We start from the raw sequence: 26,401 nt of genomic DNA on the forward strand, positions 1-26,401 counted from the left end.
TGGTCATTGTTCTCCAAGTACGTTACATGAGGCAGTGAAGAAATTTATTTACAGATAGAATCTTATAAGCGAGTTGCACACGTGAATTTAGGATACTAAATTTCTAATAACAGATACACATATGCATACGTGGTCTATCATAGCAGTTCAACTTGGAGCAGCAGCCGCAGCGGCATTTGTACATGACCGATTGATACAACCCTTTGATACTATATTGTGATGGGGCTTGGAATAAATAGCCAAGTTCCCATCCCCGTGGGCTCAAGAAGTCCTGACGTAGATGCAATGGATACAACATCCAGATTCAATTGCAAGGTAAACTCTAAAATAATTAATGATGACATACAAAAACAAGCACCCTATTGTATATGTTGATATGTGCTAATGTATATGTTGATAAATGTTGTTGTATATGTTGCAACCTGACTCAAAGAGTTTACAAAAACTTGAAAAGTGGAAAGAAACAAAATATGCACTGCAGAGGAAGCAATAGACTCCAAGTTAGTCATGGTTCTCCAACACATTCGAATCGGGAAGGGCTGGAAGGCCATCAAGCACCTCTTCGATGAGATCACCGTGTGAGAGGCTCGCTACAGGCGTGTAATCTTGTATGATGTAATTTTGTGCTATCTTTTTTTTCAGGAAGTAATTTTGTGCTACCTATATGAAGATTGCAGGAACTTTCGATGCAATCGTCCACCAGTAACAGGTTCGTATTTCATACCAGCTTGATGGTGTGTGATGTTTGCTTCACTTGTTCGATTATAATCCTATTCGTGCTATTGTGTCTGGGATACGAGTGATTTTTTTGCATTTGAGCTGTCAGGCAAGAAATACGGGCAGTTTAGGCACTACGACCTGAAGATTCCTTGATGTTCACCGGAAATGACTACCAACTTGTTTAATTCCGCAGGTGCATGTGGTGTCGGTTGATGGTGGCCTAACCATGAATGTAACTAAAAATGAACCGGACCGATGTGCAGAAAAAAATCTTAGCAGAGAGGCTGAATTTGTATACTACTTCAAATTTATTAGGTGGTACTCCCTCCATATGTATATCACTTCCGAATACAAGTTCTTGTTATTAGGTATACTATTCAATTTCAGGATTTATACTTGAAGAATTTAAATGGTCACTAAATATTGTACCAAGTCTATTGTTATGTATAGGAATAACATGCTCTAAAATATTGATAATTAATGCATATGAAAGTGATCGTTTGATTATTAAATCATGCCACTAATAAGATAAGTTCTTGTCATTTATTTCTTAACAAATTTCCATTGTTCAGGTTTTGACTTCATTTGTTAAGCTATTTTAATTTTTGTATGAGAGAGAAATGAAACACTTTATGATTGGTAGGTCAAAACTTTGATCGCGTTGTGGAATAATGGCGGTGATTTGGAGTCTTAACTAATTTATGATAGGCTTCCATTTTGGGGGCTCTGATTTGGATTTGTGCTTTTTCCTTGTTACCTGATAGAAAATACTTAATGATGGTATCACATAGTTTTACTTGTTGGATATAAATAGAAACATGACTTATTTATTGAGAATTTCTTTACTCCTAATGTCTTAGTTGGTAGTCTTGCCTCACATCCCACCATATCCTGCCACTTCTATTTTTGCCCACCTTCACATCACATCACAGCAGCATACTTGGGCCGACCCATTAGCGCCTACGTCCACGAAAGCGACGCTATGCCTTGTACGCCCGCCCTCATCCCGTCCTCGCACCATAGTCCTCTCCCCATATTCCTAGGGTTTCTCCTCCGATGTCGTCTCTCCTTAGCCATAGCGATGCATATGGTGGCCGCGACGCTGCTCCACCACTCCACGGTTGCTGCCCCATCCTCCTCCACCTCCTCGGAGCCCCACCCCCCACCACCACACCCTCCGCCCATGGAGGCGCGCGGTCCAGAGATGCGGGCCTGCATGATTCTCCTTTCGTCGAGCCCGCCTCGGACACGGGTCACACGACGACGACAACAGCGGCCGCGGCGCTGCTCCAACCCTCCACGATCGCCGCGCCGTCCTCCTCCACCTCCTCGGCGTACCGCACTGTCTCCACCGGAGACACCCCTTCCTCCTCCTCAACGCTGCGTGGGGCAATACCTCCACTAGGAATGGGGCGGGTGCGTGGCAAGGGGTCGAGGTCCGTGCAAGGAACTCAAAGGCCACTGCCGCATCGGTGACCGCAGCCGAGGGTTGTGGTAGGCAGGAGCCCCGTGCCACGCCTGCCATGAAGATCCCCGTCATGTGCTACCAGGTGAGCACGTGTGGCACGGCTGTTTTCTGATCTGAAAATAGTTCATCAATGGATTACACATGTATGGTCATTGTCCTCCAAGTATGTTACATGAGACAGTGAAGAAATTTATTTATAGATAGAATCTTATAAGCGAGTTGCACACACGAATTTAGGATAGTAAATTTCTAATAACAGATACACGTATGCATACGTGGTCTGTCGTAGCAGTTCAACTTGGAGCAGCAGCCGCAGCGGCATTTGTACATGACCGATCGATACAACCCTTTGATACTAGATTGTGATGGGGCTCGGAATAGGAATCCAAGTTCCCATCCCCGTGGGCTCAAGAAGTGATGACGTAGATGCAATGGATACAATAGCCAGATTCAATTGCAAGGTAAACTCTAAAATAATTAATGATGACATACAAAAACAAGCATCCTATTGTATGCGTTGATATATGCTAATGTATATGTTGATAAATGTTGTTGTATATGTTGCAATCTGACTCAAAGTGTTTACAAAAACTTTAAAAGTGGAAGAAAACAAAATATGCACTGCCCAGGAAGCAATAGACTTCAAGTCAGTCATGGTTCTCCAACAAATTCGAGTCGAGAAGGGATGGAAGGCCATCAAGCACCGCTTCGATGAGATGACCATGTGAGAGGCTCACTGCAGGCGTGTAATCCTATATGACATTATTTTGTTCTATCTTTTTTTCAGGAAGTAATTTTGTGCTACCTATATGAAGATTGCAGGAACTTCCGATGCTATCGTCCACCAGTAACAGGTTCGTACTTCATACTAGCATGATACTGTGTGATGTTTGCTTCACTTACTACTTGTTCGATTAGAATCCTATTGGTGCCGTTATGTCTAGGATACGAGTGATTGTTTGTGTATTTGGGCTGTTAGGCAAGAAATACGGGCAGTTTAGGCACTACCACCTGAAGATTCCTTGATGTTCACAGGAAATGACTACCAACTTGTTTAATTCTGCAGGTGCATGTGGTGTCAGTTGCTGGTGGCCTAACCATGAGTGTAACTAAAAATGAACCAGACCGATGTGCAGAAAAAAAAATCTTAGCACAGAGGCTGAATTTGTATATTACTTCGAATTTATTAGATAGTACTCCCTCCATATGTATATCACTTCCGAATACAAGTTCATGTTATCAGGTATACTATTGCATTTCAGGATTGATACGTAAAGATTTTAAAAGGTCACTAAATATTGTACCAAGTCTACTGTTATGTATAGGAAGAACATGCTCTAAAATATTGATAACTAATGCATATGAAAGTGATCGTTTGATTATTAAATCATGCCACTAATAAGATAAGTTCTTATCACTTATTTCTTAACAAATTTCCATTGTTCAGGTTTTGACTTCATTTGTTGAGCTATTTTAATTTTTGTATGAGGGAGAAATGAAACACTTTATGATTGGTATGTCAAAACTTTGATCGGTTCGTTTGTGGAATAATGGTGGTGATTTGGAGTCTTAATTAATTTTTGATAGGCTTCCAATTTGGTGGCTCTGATTTGGTTTTATGTGCTTTTTCCTTGTTACTAGATAGAAAATAGTTAATGATGGTATCACAGAGTTTTACTTGTTGGATACAAATAGAAATAAGACTTATTTATTGAGAATTTTATCTGTAGTGCATGTCGGTGCCCTCATACTTTTCACATGAAACATTGAAGAAAAGCATAATGAAGGCTATGCAGATGGCAGTGGCGTGGAAAGAATATGAAGTTGAGGGTACAAAAGTATTAGGATTTTCATGCCATCAGATGTAGTGTGTTGCACTGATTTCAATTACTTCTTTGCTGTTATTTGTTGTTATTGCCATAGTTTATTTTCGTGCTTATGGTAGCTCACCAATACACATGAGTGAAATTGGGGATAGTACATATGCATTCTTCCGGGGTTTGGAGAAGGATAGCAAAGACATATTTCTTAGGGTTGTGGCATAGCTGTGTGGTAGTTCTGCATTTCTAGTATTTCCAGATCATGTACTTACAGCTTAATGCAAGTATTTACAGATCATATTTCTAGGGTTTGTGACATGGTGTAGGATTTTGTGTGCAGTTTTAGAGAAAATTAATGTTTTGGCACAGAGATGCTTCTGTGGCCGAAAGGACACATTCAAGGGCTTCCTATGGCATGTTCTCAAGCTAAAAGAAGCAGTGTGTGTTCCTGATTACCCACAAGTATATGGGATCAATTCCAGCCTTTTCAATAAGTAAGAGTGTCGAACCCAACGAGGAGCAGAAGGAAATGACAAGTGGTTTTCAGCAAGGTAATGTCTGCAAGTGCTGAAATTGTAAGTAACAGAGTAGTTTTATAGCAAGATAATTTGTAACGAGCAAGTAACGGTAATAGTAACAAAAGTGCAGCAAGGTAGCCCAATCCTTTTGAGGCAAAGGGCAGGCCAAAACGGTTTCTTATAGTAAGCAAAGTGTTCTTGAGGGTACACGGGAATTTCATCTAGTCACTTTCATCATGTTGATTCGATTCGTGTTCGCTACTTTGATAATTTGATATGTGGATGGACCGGTGCTTAGGTTTTGTTCTTACATGAACGAACCTCCTACTTATGATTAACCCCCTCGCAAGAATCCACAACTACGAGAAAAGTATTAAGAATAAATTCTAACCATAGCATTAAACTTTTGGATCCAATCGGTCCCTTACAGAATAGCGCATAAACTAGGGTTTAAGCTTCTGTCACTCTCGCAACCCATCATCTAATTACTACTCCATAATGCATTCCGTTAGGCCCAAATATGGTCAAGTGTCATGTAGTCGATGTTCACATGACACCACTAAGGGAATCACAACATACATACTATCAAAATATCGAACACTTATCAAGTTCACATGATTACTTGCAACAAGATTTCTCCCGTGACCTCAAGAACAAAAGTAACTACTCACAAATGATAATCATGCTCAAGATCAGAAGGGTATTAAATAGCATATTGGATCTGAACATATAATATTCCACCAAATAAACATATAGTAATTAACTACAAGATGTAATCAACACTACTAGTCACCCAGAAGCACCAATCTATAGTTCCGGTACACAGATTGAACACAACAGATGAACTAGGGTTTGAGAGGAGATGGTGATGTTGAATATGTTGATGGAGATTTGCCTCCCCGAGATGAGAGTTGTTGGTGATGATGATCACGATGATTTCCCCCTATGGGAGGGAAGTTCCCCCGGCGTTATCGCTCCACCGGAGGGCAAAAGTGCTCCTGCCCAAGTTTCACCTCAAGACGGCGGCGCTCCGTCCCGAAAGTCCTTCCCTTATTTTTTCTAGGTCAAAATGAATTATATACCAGAAGATGAGAACCAGAGGTGGGGTGGGCTGAGCAGAACCCACCAGGGAACGCCTGGGGGTTCAGGCGCGCCCTGGTGTCTTGTGCTCACCAGGTGCCCCCCTTGATGACCCACAAGCATAGGGGATCGCAACACTTTTCGAGGGTAGAGTATTATTCAACCCAAATTTGTAGATTTGACACAAGAGGAGCCAAAGAATATTTGAAGGTATTAGCAGATGAGTTTTTAATTCAACCACACCTGGAGAATAATTATCTGCAGCAAATGATTAGTAGCAAAGTAGTTTGATAGTTTTGATAATAGTGACAGCAGCAACAGTAATAGTAATAGTGATAGCAGTAATTCGTAGCAAGTGTAACAGTGATGATAGCAATAGTAACACAGCAAGATCAATAAGGATAAATTCGTAGGTATTGGATCGGTGACTTGTTGGATGATATTCATAATGAGACAGTTATAACCTAGGGCGATACGACACTAGATCCAGTTCATCGATATAATGTAGGCATGTATTCCGTAAATAGCCATACATGATTTATTAAAAGAACTTGCATGACATCTTTTGTCCTACCCTCCCGTGGAAGCGGGGTCCATATTGGAAACTAAGGGATATTAAGGCCTTCTTTTAATAGAGAACCGGAACAAAGCAATAACACATAGTGAATACATGAACTCCTCAAACAACGGTCATCACCGAGAATGCGCCCGGTTGTTGTCACTCCGGGGTTGTCGGATCATAACCGTAGTAGGTGACTATAACTTGCAAGATCGGATCTAGAACATGGATATAATGATGAATTCATAAACGGTTCAGATCTGAAATCATGGCACCCGGGCCCAAAGTGACAAGCATTAAGCATAGCAAAGTCATAGCAACATCAATCTAAGAACATAGTGGATACTAGGGATCAAGCCCTAACAAAACTATCTCGATTACATGATGAATATCATCCAATTCCTCACCGACCAGCGAGCCTACAAAGGAATTACTCACTCCCGGTGGGGAGAATCATGGAATTGGCAATGGAGAAGGGTTGGTGATGACGAAGAACGAAGACCCTCCCTCTCCGTAGCCCCAACCGGACTCCAGATCTGCCCTCCCGTGGAAGAACAGGGCTTGGCAGCCGCTCCGTCTCGTGGATCGTGATAATTCTTTCTCGCTGGTTTTTTCTGGAAATATGTGATTTTATTGTATCAGGGGGGTCGTTTGCGGGGCCACCAGGTGGGTACAACCCACCAGGGCGCACCGGGAGAGGGGGCGCGCCCTGGTGGGTTGTGCCCACCCAGGGGCCCCTCTCTGGTGGGTCTTGGCTTCAAAAATTCTTATTATTGATATAAAAAATCCTCATAAAATTTTGTTCCATTCCGAGAACTTTTATTTCTGCACAAAAACAACACCATGGTAGTTCTGCTGAAAACAGCGTCAGTCCGGGGTTAGTTTCATTCAAATCATGCAAATTAGAGTCCAAAATAAGAGGAAAAGCGTGAGAAAAGTACATACGTTGGAGACATATCACCCCTCCGGTGGTTATTTGCTGCAGTGTTTCTTATTTATTCCATAAAAAATCCTCGTGAAGTTTCAGCTCATTTGGAGTTGTGCACAATAGGTAGCCCGACGTAGCCTTTTCAGGTCCAGATTTCCAGCTACTGGAATTCTCCATCTTTGTGTGTATGTTGCATATTATGAGACAAAAGGCATTAGAATTACTCTAAAAATCATTATTATGCATAAAACATTATAAATAACAGTAGGTAAACATGATGCAAAATGGACATATCAACTCCCCCAAGCTTAGACCTCGCTTGTCCTCAAGCGAAAACCAAAATCGAAAAACATGTCCACATGCTTAGAGAGAGAGATGTGTCGATAAAAACAAAATACGGACATAGAAGCATCATGTGAATTATTATAACAACAACAAACTTTAACATAAAACTTTTATCATTGACTTTTTATCATAGAACTTCTCATGAATAAGTAACAATTCATGAATAAGTAACAATTCATCACACTATCGAAGTATAAAGCATAAACTCTATTGGAAACCAACAAACTATGTTCTCAGTCAACTTTGCAACTACAATTCATCATCTTTTCAGGAAGGGTCATGTATCAGAGCCTTTAGGCAAGTCCACATTCTCAACCATCATATAGTCTTCTATGATTGCTGACACTCACCGCATACACATGAGCAAACGTTTCAACCGGACACATAGAAATATAGGGGCTTATAATTTCACCTCCCAACGTATTCACCTCAAGGGTGATGTCAACGATAATAACTCATGCTATCCATATTCAACTGGACATATGTGCCTAGATCTTTCCCCACCACATGATGCTTGCCAAAGGAGAAAAATAAAAAGGAAAAGTGAGAAAAACTTTGACTATTGCATAAAAGTAAAAGATAGCCCCTTCACAGAGGCAAGTAGAGGTTGCCATGCGCTTTTTTGTTTGTATGCTCAACCCCTTAGTGCAAAATAATGTCACGTTATATAGCCCCTTATGATAGCTACCTTTATTATGCAGTCTTTCACTTTTATTATTTGCAATCACAAGTTCGTACAACACTCAATTTTCTCTTACACTAAATGATCTAACACTTCTAGAAGCAATTTTTATTGCGTTATTGCAACGATGACAACTTACTTGAGGGATCTTGCTCAATCCCTAGGTAGGTATGGTGGACTCTTGAAAGTAAGATTTGGGTTTAAGGGTTTTTGGATGCACAAGTAGTATTTCTACTTGGTGCGGAATTTTTGGCTAGCAAAGATGGGCGGCAAGCACCACATGTTGAAGGATCTATGACAATATAAATTCTATGTGAATATGAACAAACATAAATCATTACGTTGTCTTCCTTGTCCAACGTCAACAATTTTTGCATATAATATTTCAATGGGGGATCACAATCACAAAAGATTTCCAGGATAGTGTATTTATATGTGAATCTTCTCTTCGCTTATTAATTCTTTCATGAGTTGCATCATCGACCAATGCTATGTTTGTCAATCTCTAATAAATTTTTCTACTTATACTTTTCCTTATGTGGTGTCATTACCTACCATAAGATTAGTATATGAACTTTTTCATTTATTTCCTTTCTTTTTATTGGAACATGAAAGTAAAGAAAGCAAAAACTCAAACTAAACTTTATTATATATCTCGCACACGATTACAAGGATAGATCACTAAGCAAACTCTCGGAAAGAAAGGATCGAACTAAAACTTTTATTAATCTAAAGCAAAAGATAACTAAGGATCGAACTAAGATAAGTAAAGGAAAAAGATAGTGGAGGTGATACGATACTGGGGCACCTCCTCCAAGCTTGGCGGAAGCTAAGGGGAGTTCCCATACCCGATACTCATTTTTCTTTAGGTGATGAAGAAGAAGGTGGTGGTGACGAAGTAGAGGCGATCTTGTCCTCGGGTTTCCAGGGCAGAGGTCCACCATCATAAGAGGAGGAATGAGTCTCACGGGTCCTGCAACTGGCAGCCAAACTCATACCTTTAAACCTCGCCTCATATTCAAAGACTTGGTTTTGGAGATCGTAGATATGGCTTTGGAGGAAGTTGATTTGCTTCTTGAGGGTGAAGAGGATGTCCTTCATGGACTTAACATCCACCTTCCTTCATAGACTTGCCATCCACCTTGAGATCACGGGTAAAGTCCGTGATCATGAGGTGATTGGCATTGAGTCCACACTCCACCATCCCCTTGCACCGGAATACATCCTGCTCCATCGCTTCAAGCCTAGCCTCCACGGTTCACGTTCCCTTGGGACCTTGCACATCGCGGATATGAAGCACCCCCTCATGCATCTGGATGACTTGAGGGTGTTGCATCACTTCCCGCAGATATGGGTTGATGACGTTCTTGAAGAACTTATCCTTGGAGGAGCTTGAAGCGGCCATCATAGATGGGATCTGTCAGAAAACACCAAGGAAAAGAAAACAAAAGATTTCTCCGCGATACGGTTGTCAATAGGTTTGAGGGGTATATAAAGATTTTTTATCTCGGGAAACAAGCAAACGGGAGAAAAACGAAGTCCAGAAGGTACCCGAGGTGGGCACAACCCACCCCGGAGCGCCTAGCTTGCCAGGCGCGTCCTGGTGTCTTTTGTCCACCAGGGTGACCTTCCTGGTAGTTTCTTGTTTTCCTAATTTTTGTTATATTCCAAAATGGACAGAAAATATTTTTGCAGATTTTTCAAAGTCCGTTTACTTACCGTATCATGTACCTCCTCTTTTTCACAATACTGGAGTGTTCCGGACGGTCTCTTTTATGTGTTCTTCCTGTGTCATAGTTTGGATAATATTGCTTTCAACATTAATGGGCGTACCTAAGATATAATGTTTTATTCGTTGCCCGTTAACAACCTTCGGGTTTCTACCTTCAGCATTATTTTTTTGATAGCTCCAAATCAATAAACCTCCTCCATAACATAGGGTCCTTCCCATTTGGAGAGGAGTTTTCCAGCAAAGAATCTGAAACGAGAGTTGTACAAAAGAACATATTCTCCAACTTTGAACTCACGCTTTTGGATTCTTTTATCATGCCATCTTTTAACTTTTTCTCTAAATAACTTGGCATTTTCATAAGCTTGGGTTCTCCATTCATATAATGAGCTAATATCAAATAACCTCCTTTCACCGGCAATTTTGAAGTCATAGTTGAGTTCTTTGATTGCCCAATATGCTTTATGTTCTAACTCAAGAGTCAAATGACAAGCTTTCCCATAAAGCATTTTATAAGGAGACACACCCATAGAATTTTTATATGCTGTTATATAAGCCCAAAGTGCATCATCTAATTTCTTAGACCAATTCTTCCGGGACCTATTGACAGTCTTTTGCAAAATTAATTTTATTTCCCTATTGCTAAGTTCAACTTGACCACTAGACTGAGGATGATAGGGTGATGCAATTCTATGGTTAACATCATACTTGGCAAGCATTTTACGGAAAGCACCATGAATAAAGTGTGAACCACCATCAGTCATTATATATCTAGGGACTCCAAACCTTGGGAAAATAAGTTCCTTCAACATTTTAATAGAGGTGTTGTGATCAGCACTACTAGTTGGAATAGCTTCTACCCACTTAGTAACATAATCAACAACAACCAAAATATGTCTATACCCAATAGAGGAAGGAAAAGGTCCCATGTAATCAAAACCCAAACATCAAATGGTTCAACAGCAAGTGAATAATTCATAGGCATTTCCTGACGCTTATCGATATTACCTATTCTTTGACATTCATCACAAGATCAGATGAACTTACGAGCAACCTTGAAAAGAGTAGGCCAATAAAACCCAGACTGCAATACCTTGTGAGAAGTTATGTCTCCCGCATGATGTTTGACGGTGTCCTGGACTACGGGTTACGTACTCACCACGTCGTCTCCCAACCAGCTGGATCGGGCCAAGGATCCCCATGGTGGTTCATTTATGGGCCACTTCGGGCAGCCCGTGCCGCATACAAGGAGGATTCCACAAGACTTGGCGCCCAAGACAAGGACTCCTATAAACCCTAGGCCTCATGTGTGTTATATAAACCGAGGCCAGGCTAGTCAATCGATAATCTAATATTCATTAGAACAATCTCATGGTAGATACATGTACTCTGTACTACACCCCCATATGAATACAACCAAAGCAGGACGTAGGGTTTTACCTCCATCAAGAGGGCCCGAACCTGGGTAAAATCCCGTGTCCATGTTACCATCGCTCCAAGACGCCTAGCTTAGGACCCGTACTACGAGATATGCTGGATATAGAACCGACATTGGTGCTTTCATTGAGAGCCTGCTGGCAGTCGCCACAGTGCAATGGGAATTCGGATCGTCTCCGACGTGATCTACGCATCGGAGCTGAGCTTTATGGTCGATGTCGGCATCTTTGTCGCCGGCTCGACTGGTCACCTCGGCTGGACCAAAGACTGCGCTCCACGTCAGATCATCAAGATCAGACGGATACTTTCATCATCATCAGCTCAAATCTCAACCGAGACCATGGAAAAGTCGTCCATGGAGCCTGGGGGCGCATCGTTAACATTGTCCTCGTGCGATCGCATAGTTTTTCTATACAACAGAATTGTTTTCGCTCCCATTGTCTGCTCAGGAGTCGATTTGACGAACCCTTTGGTGGAATTGTGCAGAATTGAGTATACAACAACCCTGTAAAATTTCATCGCCTTCCGATTGAGGAATCTCCGGTGATCTATGATATATCATAGGCCTGTCGAGTCTGGACGGGAATTTGGACGATTTTAGGGCGTGGTCTCCAGAGCCTAGCTCGGAGGTTATTTGGAAGATCCAACCGTTCATCTTCTGCAGAATTTCCTTATCTACCACCTCTCAAATTTCAGCTTGATCCAACCGTTCAAACTCCGGGAACCTTCCGATTAATGCATCACTTTTTGGATCTGTTTTCTGTGCGAATGTTCATCTTTTTTCATGAACGGGATGTTGGACAACCTTTTCGGAAGAATCTCTTTCTAGGGTATTGTGTTTTGTTTCCGAACACATGCTCACAAATTTTGCTCCTTTTCGGAGGTAATCTTCACCGTCATGCAGGTGTCAAACCAACCCTTTCTCCACGTCTGCTGACATGCGCTAGGCAAATCGTCGTTTCATCGAGCTGAGCCTAACCATATCGGATCATCAGCTCGGCAAGCCGAACAAGAGTTTGGCATCACGAAGGCTAAATCATCACCAAAACCATCGCCCCATGGATTGCACGGGTTAGGCGCGCCAACTTTGCCGCTTGGTCACTTCATCAATCCGCCATTGACCGCGTCACAAGTTATGACCAGCTTCAGCATGGCCGAGCCATAGCTTCTTCAAACCGATGTCTGCCATGCCGAACTGCTTCAACACCTCGGCTGGCACGACAGGTTCAACATCACCCTACCGACCTGCTCCGTCACCTCGGCTAGACCGGGAGCTTCGCCATCTCTTAATCAACCTACTCCGGAGACTTCGGCGTCACCAGCTGACCAGCTTCATCACATTAGCTGGACTGGGGTCTTCGCTTCGCCGCGTCCCTGTCGAGCACGCGCACACAACATCAAGCTAGCGCTGGCACTAGTACTATTACTAGATGGAAATCCATGAACACCCACGTGTGTCTCTTTGGATTGCTACAACAAATAAACCAGGTGCTATTATTCCTACTAATTTTTTGCTTGCATTGGATTATTTTTTCCAAGGAATATTACTCTGATTTGTTCCATCCTCTGTACACAGGACTGTCAAATGCTGGCCGCATTAATGATGGTTGGGTGATGGTTCGGTCAGTTTCCCATCTACAATTCGGCGAACGCCACATCGGAAACTAGGTCTGCCCAGCGAATTTAGGCTTTGCCACGCCGACGCCCCGCATTGATGTCGCTTGAAGCTACATCGGTATTACCCCAAAGAGGAAGGGATGGTGCAGCACATCGGCGGTAGGTATTTCCCTTAGATATGAAACCAAGGTTATCGAACCAGTAGGAGAACCAAACAATACAACATAAACAACACTTGTACACAGATAACAAATCCTCGCAACCCGACATGTTAAAGGGGTTGTCAATCCATTTCGGGTAACAGTGCCAGAAATTGGTGCATGATGGGAAAAAGTTGTAATAGATTGAATAAATACATAGCAAATAAAATAAAGTGCAGCAAAGTATTTTTGGATTTTTGGATTAATAGATCTAAAAATAAAAGCAAATAAAATTAGATCGCAAAGGCAAATAATATGAGAAAGAGACCCCGGGGCCGTAGATTTCACTAGTGGCTTCCCTCTAGAAAAATAGAAAAGCGATGGGTGAACAAATTACTGTTGGGCAATTGATAGAACTTCAAATACTCATGGTGATATCGAGGCAACGATCATTATATAGGCATCACATCCAAGATTAGTAGACCGACTCCTGCCTGCATCTACTACTATTACTCCACACATCGACCGCTATCCAGCATGCATCTAGTGTATTAAATTCATGGAGAAGTGGAGTGATGCAATAAGAATGATGACATGATGTAGACAAGATCTACCTATGTAGATATAGACCCCATCATTTTGTCCTTAGGAGCGACGATACATACGTGTCGGTTCCCTTTCTGTCACTGGGACCAAGCACCGTAAGATCGAACCCACTACAAAGCACCTCTTCCCATTGAAGATAAATAGATCAAGTTGGCCAAACAAAACCCAAATATCAGAGAAGAAATACGAGGCTATAAGAGATCATGCATAAAAGAGATCAAAGAAACTCAAATACGTTCATGGATATAAAAAGATAGATCTGAGCATAAACTCAAAGTTCATCGATCCCAACAAACACACCGCAAAAAGAGTTACATCGTATGGATCTCCAAGAGACCATTGTATTGAGATTCAAGAGAGAGGGAGATGAAGCCATCTAGCTACTAAGTATGGACCCAAAGGTCTACAAAGAACTACTCACACATCATCGGAGAGACACCAATGGAGGTGGTGAACCCCATCCGAGATGGTGTCTAGATTGGATCTGGTGGTTCTGGACTCTGCGGCGGCTGGATCAATATTTCGTCGACTCCCCTAGGGTTTTGGGAATATTGGGGTATTTATAGAGCAACTAGGCGGTCTGGGGGCACCCGAGGAGGGCACAACCCACCAGGGCGCCTGGGCCTCCTGGCGCGGCCTGGTGGGTTGTGCCTCCCTCAGGACACCCCCCAGGCATAGCCAGGGCCCGTTGTGTTCCTTCTGGCCCATAAAAATTCTTCGTAAAGTTTCGCGGCATTTGGACTCCGTTTGATATTGATTTTCTGTGATGTAAAAAAACATGGAAAAACAACAACTAGCACTTGGCACTATGTCAATAGGTTAGTACCAAAAAATGATATGAAATGATTATAAAGCATCCAAGATTGATAATATAATAGCATGGAACAATCAAAAATTATAGATATGTTGGAGACGTATCAGCATCCCCAAGCTTAACTCCTACTCGTCCTCGAGTAGGGAAGTGATAAAAACAAAATTTTTGATGTGGAATGTTGCCTAACATGTCATATCATATTTCTTTGTTTATAGCATGGACATTTGGACTTCTATATTATTCAAAGCAATAGTCTAGTTTTGACATGATAATTTAAATACTTAAGCATATCAACAAGCAACCATCTCTTTCAAAATATCAACGCTAAAATAAGCTATCCCTAGCCCATCATGCTCAACCATTGACCCATTCATGAAACACACTTGCATATTAGCTATGTCCAATACTCAAGTACGATTATATTGCCTCCTAGTTGGTGTTTTTATAAGAGAAGATGGAGACTCAAATTCAAAAATAAAAATTTAATAAATTAAAAGATAGGCCCTTCGCAGAGGGAAGTAGGGATTTGTAGAGGTGCCAGAGCTCAAAGCGAAAAACTTAGAGATAAAAACATTTTGGGAGGTGTATCCATCCCACCAACGAAAATGACTTAGAGTTCCCAATACTTTCCATGCTTAGATATATCATAGGCGGTTCCCAAATAGAAAATGAAGTGTATTCCTTTTTCCACCATACTTTCACTTTCCATGGCTAGCCGTATCCACGGTTTCCCTCCATACCAACACTTTCCAAGGAATTTATTATTTTCCAACATAAAGTAAATTCATTTTTTTCATTTTGGGATTGGTCATCCCTAATACCTTTGCCTTACTCTCGTGCAATGACAAGTGAATAAACACTCATCTTGAGAATAACACATCTAGCATGGAAAATATTAGCCACCCCTCACCGCTCCGTGAGCGAAACAAACACACAAAGAGAAGTTTATTTTTGAAAATTAAAGATGGCACATGCAAATTTGCTTAGAACGGCAAAAGAATACCGCATATAGGTAGATATTGTGGACTCATGTGGCAAAACTGGTTTAAAGGTTTTTGGATGCACAAGTAGTGATCATACTTAGTGAAAAATGAAGGCTAGCAATAGATTGGGAAGCTACCAACCAAGAAACGAATAATCTCATAAGTGAGCATTAAGCATAACTAACACCGAATAATGCACCATAAGTAGGATATAATTCCATTGCATAACTATTGACTTTCGTGCTTGCATAGGGAATCACAAACCTTAACACCAATATTCTTACTGAAGCATAATTACTCATCAAGATGACTCACATATCACATCATCATATCTCAAAACTATTACTAAGAATCAAGTTTATTGTCCAATTATCTTCATGAAAGTTTTTATTATATCCTTCTTGGATACCTATCACTTTGGGACTAATTTTCATATGTTGCTTTCCATAAGCTCAAACGAATATAAGTGAAGATCATGAGCATAATATTTCTTTCTCTCAAAGTAATTTGAATTTCTTGAAAATTTTACTAACTCTCAAATAAATCTAAGTGAATCAAGAGAGCATTTCTTCAAAAATACTAAAGCACACCGTCTTCAAAAACATATAAGTGAAGCACTAGAGCAAGTCCATAGCTCATAAAAAATTTAAGTGAAGCATAGAGAGCAATTATAACAAGTCATGACCTAATTTTGGCTCTCTCAAATAGGTGTGTCCAGCAAGGGATCAAGACTTAAAACACAAAATAAAACAAGCAAAGACTCATATCATACAAGACGCTCCAAGCAAAACACATAGTATGTGACGAATAAAAATATAGTTTCGAGTAAAATACCGATGGTCGTTAGAAGATGGAGGGGATGCCACTCGGGGGCATTCCCAAGCTTACTTGGTTGCTCATTTTTGGATAATATCTTGGGATGTCGGGGCATCCCCAAGCTTAGGCTCTTCTACTCCTTATTCCTTCATCCATCATAAGATAACCCAAAACTTGAAAAATTCAATCACACAAAACTCAACAAAACCTTCATCAGACCCGTTAGTATAAGAATAATAAATCACTACTATAAGTGCTATATAAAACCAATTCATATTTTGTTCTTGTATTATATCTACTATATTCCAACTTTTCTATGGAAAAAACTCATCAAAGAAAAACAATAGAGCCATTAGAATATGCACACAACACAAAGAAAACAAAATCTGTCAAAACAGAATAGTATGTAGCAATCTGACTATTTAGAATATTTCTGTAACTCCAAAAATTCTAAAAAAATTAGGGAGACCTGAGTAATTTGTATATGATCTACTGCAAGCGGAATGGTTATTTTATCTATCTCTGTTAAAAAACGAAAATTATTTTCGTGAGCGCAAAAGTTTCTGTTTTTTCCAGCAAGATCAAACAACCACCCAGGAAGGTCCTAAAGGCTTTACTTGGCACAAACACTAATTATAACATAAAAACACAATCATAACAGTAGCATAATTGTGCTAACACTCAAAAACAGGAAGAAAAAAGCAAAAATAAATTTTATTCATTGGGTTGCCTCCCAACAAGCACTATAGTTTTACGCCCTTAGCTAGGCATAAAGCAAGGATCTATTTTGTCATCCTTCTTCTTAACTTTCTTAGAGGTGCTTTCATCATGGGGTTTTGTAAACACAAAATAAAACATAGTATCCATATAAACCTTAGCGTTCCTAAGTTGATGTTCTCATAACCTCTTTGATTTCCCGCAACAATCCAAGAGTAATGTTGAATAACATTATTGAAAACTTGTTGGATTATATCTAGAACGGGGACTTCCTTTCTGAGATTCTCATCAAAGATTTTATTATCCCCCAGCAAATGTCTTAAAGCATAATCACTATTGTAAAGAATTTCATCTATCGTTGGTTTTTCATGATTCATACCATAAAAATCAATAATTTCCCTAGCTTTCCGTATTATGTAGTCAAACTCATTCATAAGAAGGAGAGTGGCTAACTTTTTAGCCCTAGGATTCTTTATAACAGGAAGCTCAAAAAACAATCTTTGCAAAGTAGGATGGGTACGAATAAATTTACTTTCAAGTTTCAGAAGTAGTGCTGAAATAGCATCAGCATAAGCCCTAGTAGTTTTAAGTATAGGAGCATCATCAAGACTTAGCTTCCCAACACAATTGAAAAATTCTTGGATACATTCTTTTCCCATAACGTTCCCTTGCCCCAAGATAAAAGTTTTAGCATCTAGATTGCACGTACGTCCAATCTTAGGAGTTAGGCCATCATCTGTTGGTGCCATACCGAAATCACTCATGATTGCAAGCAAAGGATAGATCTGACAAGAAAATGACGATCGGAAAAGAGGGGCAGATAAAACGGCAAATTTTTTGAAGTGGGGAGAGGAAAACGAGATGTAGAACCTGGTATATGTTGAAGATCCTCCCCGGCAACAGCGCCAGAAATTCCTTTTGGTGTCGCTTGAAGCTATGTCAGTATTTCCCCAAAGAGGAAGGGATGATGCAGCAAAGTGGCGGTAGGTATTTCCCTAAGATATGAAACCAAGGTTATCGAACCAGTAGGAGAACCAAGCAACACAACGTAAACAACCCCTGCACACATAAAACAAATCCTCGCAACCCGACGTGTTAAAGGGGTTGTCAATCCCTTTCGGGTAACGGTGCCAGAAATTGGTGCGTGACGGGAAAAAGTTATAATAGATTGAATAAATAGATCACAAGTAAAATAAAGTGCAGCAAAGTATTTTTGGATTTTTGGACTAATAGCTCTAAAAATAAAAGAAAATAAATTAGATCACAAAGGCAAATCATATGAGAAAGAGACCCCGGGGGCCGTAGATTTCACTAGTGGCTTCTCTCTAGAAAAATAGCAAAGCGATGGGTGAACAAATTACTGTTGGGCAATTGATAGAAATTCAAATACTCATGGCGATATCGAGGCAACGATCATTATATAGGCATCACATCATTGGTAGAAAAAGGGCCTATTGTCCCGGTTCGTAAGGGCCTTTTGTCCCGGTTCTGGAACCGGGACTAAAGGGTCGGTACTAATGCCATGTCCCTTTAGTCCCAGTTCAATCCAGAACCGGGACAGATGGGCCTCCACGTGGCCTGTGCGTGGAGCCCAGGCAGGAGACCCTTTGGTCCCGGTTGGTGGCACCAACCGGGACCAATAGGCATCCACGCGTCATCATTTCTGTGGTTGGGGTTTTTGTTTTTTTAAAGGGGGGGGGGGGTTGGGGGTTTTGGGGGGTTAATTTAGGTGTTTCATATATTGTGTTAGCTAGCTATAATTAATAGAGAGAAGTGTCCTCTCTTATGTCCGTGCTTGGTCGACGCTACGTACTATACATACGTATAGAGAGGACTAGACACGCTAGCTAGCTAGTAAGCAAACGAAGGAAACAGAAGATCGTCATGAACATATATGCATACAGAGAGAAGTGATATTGACCACCTCTCCTTCTCCGAGAGATTGGTCGAACAACAAGTTCTCGTATATCTATCCGACACTACCGGCTACATATATACAATAATTATCTCTTAGAAACATAATCATATGGACTCAGGGTCCACATAGTATTCTCCGTCTTCAGGGATCACGTGGTCAAGAAAGAATGCCGCCAATTCCTCTTGAATTGCTCGCATGTGAGCTGGTGCTAGGAGTTCATCCCGCTTCCGAAACATCTAATTTAAAGAAGGGGGTCAATACATATATATGAATGAATGAAACTCAACACAAATGATGGTAATAAAATAAAATTGTGAATGTTGTTATTTACGTACTTCATATTGTTCGTCAGTGTAGCCCCGCTCACAGGTCATGTGGCGGATGGACTCGCAAACGTAGTATCCACAGAAATCATTCCCTTGTTCCTGCCACAACCACTTTACAAGAAACAGAGGCCAATCAAAGTGATAAGCAAGAATGCCAAATGGTATTGATGAAACTAGCGCTTGAATGACTAGTAGATGCGCGGAACATGCTACTATAGTACTTACTTTCGGGTGTCTAAATTGCAGCTCCTTCGGTAGTCCCGGAGCTTTTCTGGTGAATTTTCTCCAAACCCTGCCGGACAAAGAAAACAATTACTTGATATATCAGGAAATGAACAAAGTTGCTGATATGGTGGATAATGATCAATTTAACTTACTTCTCGAGTATTTGAGTCATGTCTGCATAGTCCTGGGGATCTTTTTGTCTTGAGTCTAAGACGGTTACTAGTCCCTGCTCAAGCTTAATCTCTAGGAGAATATAGTGGAAACTACACACGCATGCATAACTCATCAATTACATTACTATAACCTTGACTAATATATAAGGGAAACCGAATACGCACAAGACAGTAACACTCACTTGATGTTGTAAGGAAAGAGTATTATATCTTTGTTTTCATTTATTACCAACGATCGTAGCAAGTTGGCCTCGGTAGCTGCGGCATGAAATTTAACCTGAGTTGCATCTATGAGATATGTGTTAATGAACCCAATATCACTGACTTGTCTTTTCTTCAATTCGGTGATCTTCAATCTGCATAATATAGTGAGGATGATTATAAATACATGCAATGAAAGAGCTGAGCTATATAGAGAGACTTAATGACATAAGTAGTACTACTTACAGACAGTAGCAGGCGACCGTTGTTTTATCGAGGGCCAATTGATTGAAAAACTGATAGAACTCCTCAAATGGAACAGGCAACAGTTCAATTCCAACGAGGTCATGCTCCTTTTTAACTTTCACATACAAAGTACTCCTCCCCCCAGAGTCTCTGCAGATTTTCAAGTACCAATCATGCAATCTTCGCATCATCGTTGATAGAGATCTTTCATATTTGACGAGAGGCTTCCCGTACTCGTATCTTTGTATCTGCACCTCCATGGGTTCATAATGTACATCGTCGGGCAGGTAATCTGCAAGATTGCTATAACCGGGCACCATCCTCGGATCATTAGCGATGTTGTGGCTAGGCACCTTGAGTGGGGGGCATGATTGCTTCGCTTGTTCACCGAGCTAGGCAATTTGTTTCCCAGCTCGTCGTTCTTTCAGCCTTTGATCACTAACAGTACTTCCCGACCGCTCCGCTTCGGCAAATTCCTTTCCAATAATGCGCTCATAGTTTCCTTTCGGCAGAGACTTGGGTGGTTTTGTCAGGGCAGCCAGAGTGCACTTCGCTTTCACCGGATCTACCTTCTCCTCCGGAAGTGGATGTCTCTTTGCTTTCAACCCTTGAAACCAGTTATTGACTTCGGTTCATGCGATCTTGGCGTTCTCCTCCGGGGTCCTCTCGTATGGTAACTTCTCTGGAGTCTTCAGAGAAGGACCGAATCTGTATGTCCTCCCGCCTCTGGCTGTACTGCTAGACGCCGGCCGAGCAGACGGAGCGGTTGTCTTCTTTACTTGCTTACGAGGCGGAGGAGAAGGACTACGACGCGCCGAAGCAGCCGGAGCGGCGGCAGGTCTCTTCCGCCCTTGCTGACGAGGCGGAGAAGGAGGAGGCTGGCTGCTCGGGCGCGTCGGCGCAGGCGGAGAAGGAGGCAGAGTGCCGCCACGCGCTGGAGAAGGAGCCGGTCGAGTGCCCTAATCATCACTCACCGGAGGAGGAGGCGGTGGAGGAGGCGGAGTGCCCTGACTCGCCAGAGGAGGAGGCGGTGGAGGAGGCGGAGTGCCTTGACTTGCCGGAGGAGGAGGATGAGGCGGAGGTGTCCAGTTCGGAAGGTTGATGAGCTCCTTCCGCCATAGGCATGGAGTCTTCAGAGCAGACCCCAGCCTAGTCTCCCCTTCACCGGTAGGGTGGTCAAGCTGGAGGTCCTCAAATCCCTTCGTTATTTCATCCACCATCACCCTAGCATATCCTTCTGGAATCGGCCGGCAGTGAAAAGTTGCGCCGGGTTCAGTAGGATAAACAGAGCCAATAGCCGCCTTGACCTTCAAATTCATCCATTGCGTCATAAGGTGGCAATTTTGAGACTCCGTGATAGCATCCACGGGATAGCTGGCATGAGCCGTCAAGGCATGCTCCGGCTGAAGCAGCTCGGTGGAAGCCACGCTGCTTCTCCACTGAGATGGCGGGGTAGCTTCGGGGAAAGCTTCGGTAGTACGTTTGCTGCGATTTACTTCTCGTTCCTCTATCGCCTGTACCCTTGCTTGCAGCGCCTGCATTTGGGTCTGCTGCACTTTTTACCTCCTCTCATGGGATTTGTAACCGCCTGCGTCCGGAAACCCAACCTTCCACGAAATGGAGCTTGGCATGCCTCGTGTCCGTCCAGGGTGCTCAGGATTCCCGAGGGCCATTGTGAGCTCGTCATTCTCTCTGTCTGGAAAGAACGTCCCTTGCTGCGCTGCTTCGATATAGTGCTGAAGCTTCCTGACTGGTATGTCCATTTGATCGTTCGTCCAAATGCACTTCCCTGTTACAGGGTCCAAGGTTCCGCCAGCCCCGAAGAACCAAGTCCGGCAACGGTCTGGCCAGTTAATTGTCTCTGGTTCGATCCCTTTATCAACCAGATCATTCTCAGTCTTGGCCCACTTAGGCCGGGCTACGAGGTAGCCACCTGACCCCGTGCGATGGTGATGCTTCTTCTTCGCAGCATTTTGCTTGTTTGTCGCCGACATCTTCTTACTCTTTTCTGATGTCTTGTGGGCCACAAATGTGGGCCAGTGATCTCTGATTTTCTCATATCTGCCCTTGAATTCTGGTGTCTCATTATTTTCGACAAACTTATTCAGCTCTTTCTTCCACCTCCTGAATAGTTCTGCCATCCTCTTAAGAGCAAAAGACTTGATTAATTGCTCTTTAACTGGCTTCTCTGGATTATCCTCTGGCGGTAGGGTGAAATTTAACTTCAGCTCAGTCCAAAGATCATTTTTCTGTATACCATTGACATAAGACACCTCAGGGTCTTCTGTAGCCGGCTTAAACCATTGCTGGATGCTGATCGGGATCTTGTCCCTAACCAAAACCCCGCACTGAGCAACAAATGCGCTCTTTGTCCCGAGGGGTTCAATCGGTTGGCCGTCGGGCGCGATTGCTATGATCTCAAACAGGGGCGCAGGGGGCGCGGGACGGGAGGGGCTGTGCTCACAGGGGGCGGCGGCGACGGTGAAGGTGATCAGCCCGATGGCGTCGGTGGCGGCAGCGACAGCGAAGGCGAGCAGCCTGACGGCGTCGGTGGCGATGGCGACGAGGAGGAGCAGGGGCGTCGGGCGGCGACGGCGACGAGGAGGAGCAGGGGGCATCGGGGGAGAAGTGGGTGATTTGGTCGAAAACTGCTAAGTGCTGTATATATATAGCAAGAGCATTGGTCCCGGTTCGTGAAACCAACCGGGACTAATGCCTCCTTTTTTGGGTTTCGTAGTAATTTCAAAAAAATTCCTATGCACACGCAAGATCATGGTGATGCATAGCAACGAGAGGGGGAGAGTGTGATCTACTTACCCTTGTAGATCGACAATGGAAGCGTTAACTTGGTTGATGTAGTCGTACGTCTTCACGGCCCGACAGATCAAGCACCGAAACTACGGCACCTCCGAGTTCTAGCACACGTTCAGCTCGATGACGATCCCCAGACTCTGATCCAGCAAAGTGTCGGGGAAGAGTTCCGTCAGCACGACGGCGTAGTGACGATCTTGATGTACTACTGTCGCAGGGCTTCGCCTAAGCACCGCTACAATATTATCGAGGACTATGGTGGAAGGGGGCACCGCACACGGCTAAGAATATGATCACGTGGATCAACTTGTGTCTCTAGGGGGTGCCCCTGCCTCCGTATATAAAGGCTCAAGGGAGGGGGGCCGGCCGGCCATCATAGGGCGCGCCAGGAGGAGTCCTACTCCCTCCGGGAGTAGGACTCCCCCCCTTTCCTAGTTGGAATAGGATTCACGAAGGGGGGGGGAAGAGGAGAGAGAGGAGGAAGGGGGGCCGGCCCCCTCTCCTTGTCCTATTTGGACCAAGGGGGGAGGGGCGCGCGGCCCATCTCTGGCCACCTCTCCTCTCTTCCACTAAGGCCCACTAAGGCCCATATACCTCCCGGGGGGTTCCGGTAACCTCCCGGTACTCCGGTAAAATCCCGATTTCACCCGGAACACTTCCGATATCCAAACATAGGCTTCCAATATATCAATCTTTATGTCTCGACCATTTCGAGACTCCTCGTCATGTCCGTGATCACATCCGGGACTCCGAACAACCTTCGGTACATCAAAATGCATAAGCTCATAATATAACTGTCATCGTAACCTTAAGCGTGCGGACCCTACGGGTTCGAGAACAATGTAGACATGACCGAGACACGTCTCCGGTCAATAACCAATAGCGGAACCTGGATGCTCATATTGGCTCCTACATATTCTACGAAGATCTTTTATCGGTCAGACCGCATAACAACATACGTTGTTCCCTTTGTCATCGGTATGTTACTTGCCCGAGATTCGATCGTCGGTATCCTATACCTAGTTCAATCTCGTTACCGGCAAGTCTCTTTACTCGTTCTGTAATACATCATCCCGCAACTAACTCATTAGTTGCAATGCTTGCAAGGCTTAAGTGATGTGCATTACCGAGAGGGCCCAGAGATACCTCTCCGACAATCGGAGTGACAAATCCTAATCTCGAAATACGCCAACCCAACATGTACCTTTGGAGACACTTGTAGAGCTCCTTTATAATCACCCAGTTACGTTGTGACGTTTGGTAGCACACAAAGTGTTCCTCTAGCAAACGGGAGTTGCATAATCTCATAGTCATAGGAACATGTATAAGTCATGAAGAAAACAATAGCAACATACTAAACGATCGGGTGCTAAGCTAATGGAATGGGTCATGTCAATCAGATCATTCAACTAATGATGTGATCCCGTTAATCAAATAACAACTCTTTGTCCATGGTTAGGAAACATAACCATCTTTGATTAATGAGCTAGTCAAGTAGATGCATACTAGTGACACTCTGTTTGTCTATGTATTCACACATGTATTATGTTTCCGGTTAATACAATTCTAGCATGAATAATAAACTTTTATCATGATATAAGGAAATAAATAATAACTTTATTATTGCCTCTAGGGCATATTTCCTTCAACCTTTAGTCCCGGTTGGTGCCACCAACCGGGACCAAAGGCCAATTTTCAGCAGCCCAAAGGGCGGGAAGCGGCGGCCTTTGGTCCCGGTTGGTGGCACCAACCGGGACTAAAGGGGGCATTGGGCACGGTTGGTGCCACAACCGTGACCAATGCCCCCTTTAGTCCCGGTTGGTGCCACCAACCGGGACCAAAGGCCTTGTGCTGCCCCGCACCCAAATGTTTAGTCCCACCTCGCTAGTTGAGAGGGAGCCGCACCTGTTTATAAGGTGCGGTGCGCCTTCCCTGTCGAGCTCCTCTCTAAAGCAGGCTTTCGGGCCTAACCGTGCAATCTGTGCCTGTGGGCCTACTGGGCCTCCCGCGGGCCTGAATCCTGGCCCATGGTAGGGTTTCTAGTCGTATTCAGGCCGTGGGTGCCCAGAAGGTGGCACTTTTTTTTGTTTTTTTGTTTCTACTTACAACAAAATACTTATTGTTGCTATATTTAATTTTTTTCCAGTTTTTTTGTTTTGTTTTCTGCATTATTTATTTTCTTTTGTTTTTTGCTTTATTTTTTAATTCTTTTTGCTTTTAGTTTTAGAAAAATTATAAACTTTCTGTTAGTGCCATTAGTTTTCAAATTTGAAAACACTTTTTTGTTTTTTTGTTTTCTTTGTTGCTTTATTTATTTTATTTTGTTTCTACTTACAACAAAATACTTATTGTTGCTATTTTTATTTTTTTTCATTTTTTTGTTTTGTTTTCTGTATTATTTATTTTCTTTTGTTTTTTACTTTATTTTTTAATTCTTTTTTGCTTTTAGGTTAGCAAAATTATAAACTTTCCGTTGCTTTATTTATTTTATTTTGTTTCTACTTACAACAAAATACTTATTGTTGCTATTTTTTCCAGTTTTTTTGTTTTGTTTTCTGCATTATTTATTTTCTTTTGTTTTTTGCTTTATTTTTTTATTCTTTTTGCTTTTAGTTTTAGAAAAATTATAAACTTTCTGTTAGTGCCATTATAAACTTTTTGCTTTTAATTTGAATTCTTTGAAAATTGTTTAAATCACAAGTTTGTGATTAACTTACTAAAAAAATGAGAATAGATGCGCTTATAGAGAAAATTCAACCTAAATTCCTAGTAAATTTCTATGAATTTCAGAGAAATTCACTATGAATTTAGGTTAAACTTTTCTCTATTAGGGCATCTCTTTTCACTTTGAGAGGAGCTCAACAAGGTAGAGAGGGAAGGGCTTATAAACCGGTGTGAGCCCCCTTCGGTTGGCGAGGTGGGACTAAACTCTGCCCGCAACGAGGACCAACCCTTTAGTCCCGGTTTGTGGCACAAACCGGGACTAATGGTCATGGGACAGGGGCGAGGAGCAAAATTATAAACTTTCTGTTAGTGCCATTAGTTTTAGAAAGTTGAAAGTTGAAAGTTGGCATGGGCCAGGGACTAATGGTCATGGTATTACGAGGGCCGAACCATAAGACATGAAAGCATTTCAGATGAACTCTGAAAAAGTTGAAAGTTGGCATGGTATCATAATTTCACCCACATAGCATGTGCATGTACAAAACGGACAATGGTAGCATGTTCGTGTGTTACAAAGTTGGCATGGTATCATCATAATAATTGCGGGAGAAAGTCTTCACTTTTTCTTCGCTTGTGTCATTTTCTTATTGCACCGTAACCATGGATAATCTTCATTGTTTATCAGGATGCTTGGGTCAGCCTTGACATTGAAGGGAGGAATTTCATGAAACTTTTCATAATCTTCAAACATGTCTGTCTTGCCGTCCACTCCCAGGATGTCCCTTTTTCCTGAAAGAACTATGTGGCGCTTTGGCTCATCGTATGATGTATTCGCTTCCTTATCTTTTCTTTTTCTCG

This window comes from Triticum aestivum, chromosome 3A, assembly GCF_018294505.1.
Source record: "Triticum aestivum cultivar Chinese Spring chromosome 3A, IWGSC CS RefSeq v2.1, whole genome shotgun sequence".
Classification (NCBI taxonomy): Eukaryota; Viridiplantae; Streptophyta; class Magnoliopsida; order Poales; family Poaceae; genus Triticum; species Triticum aestivum.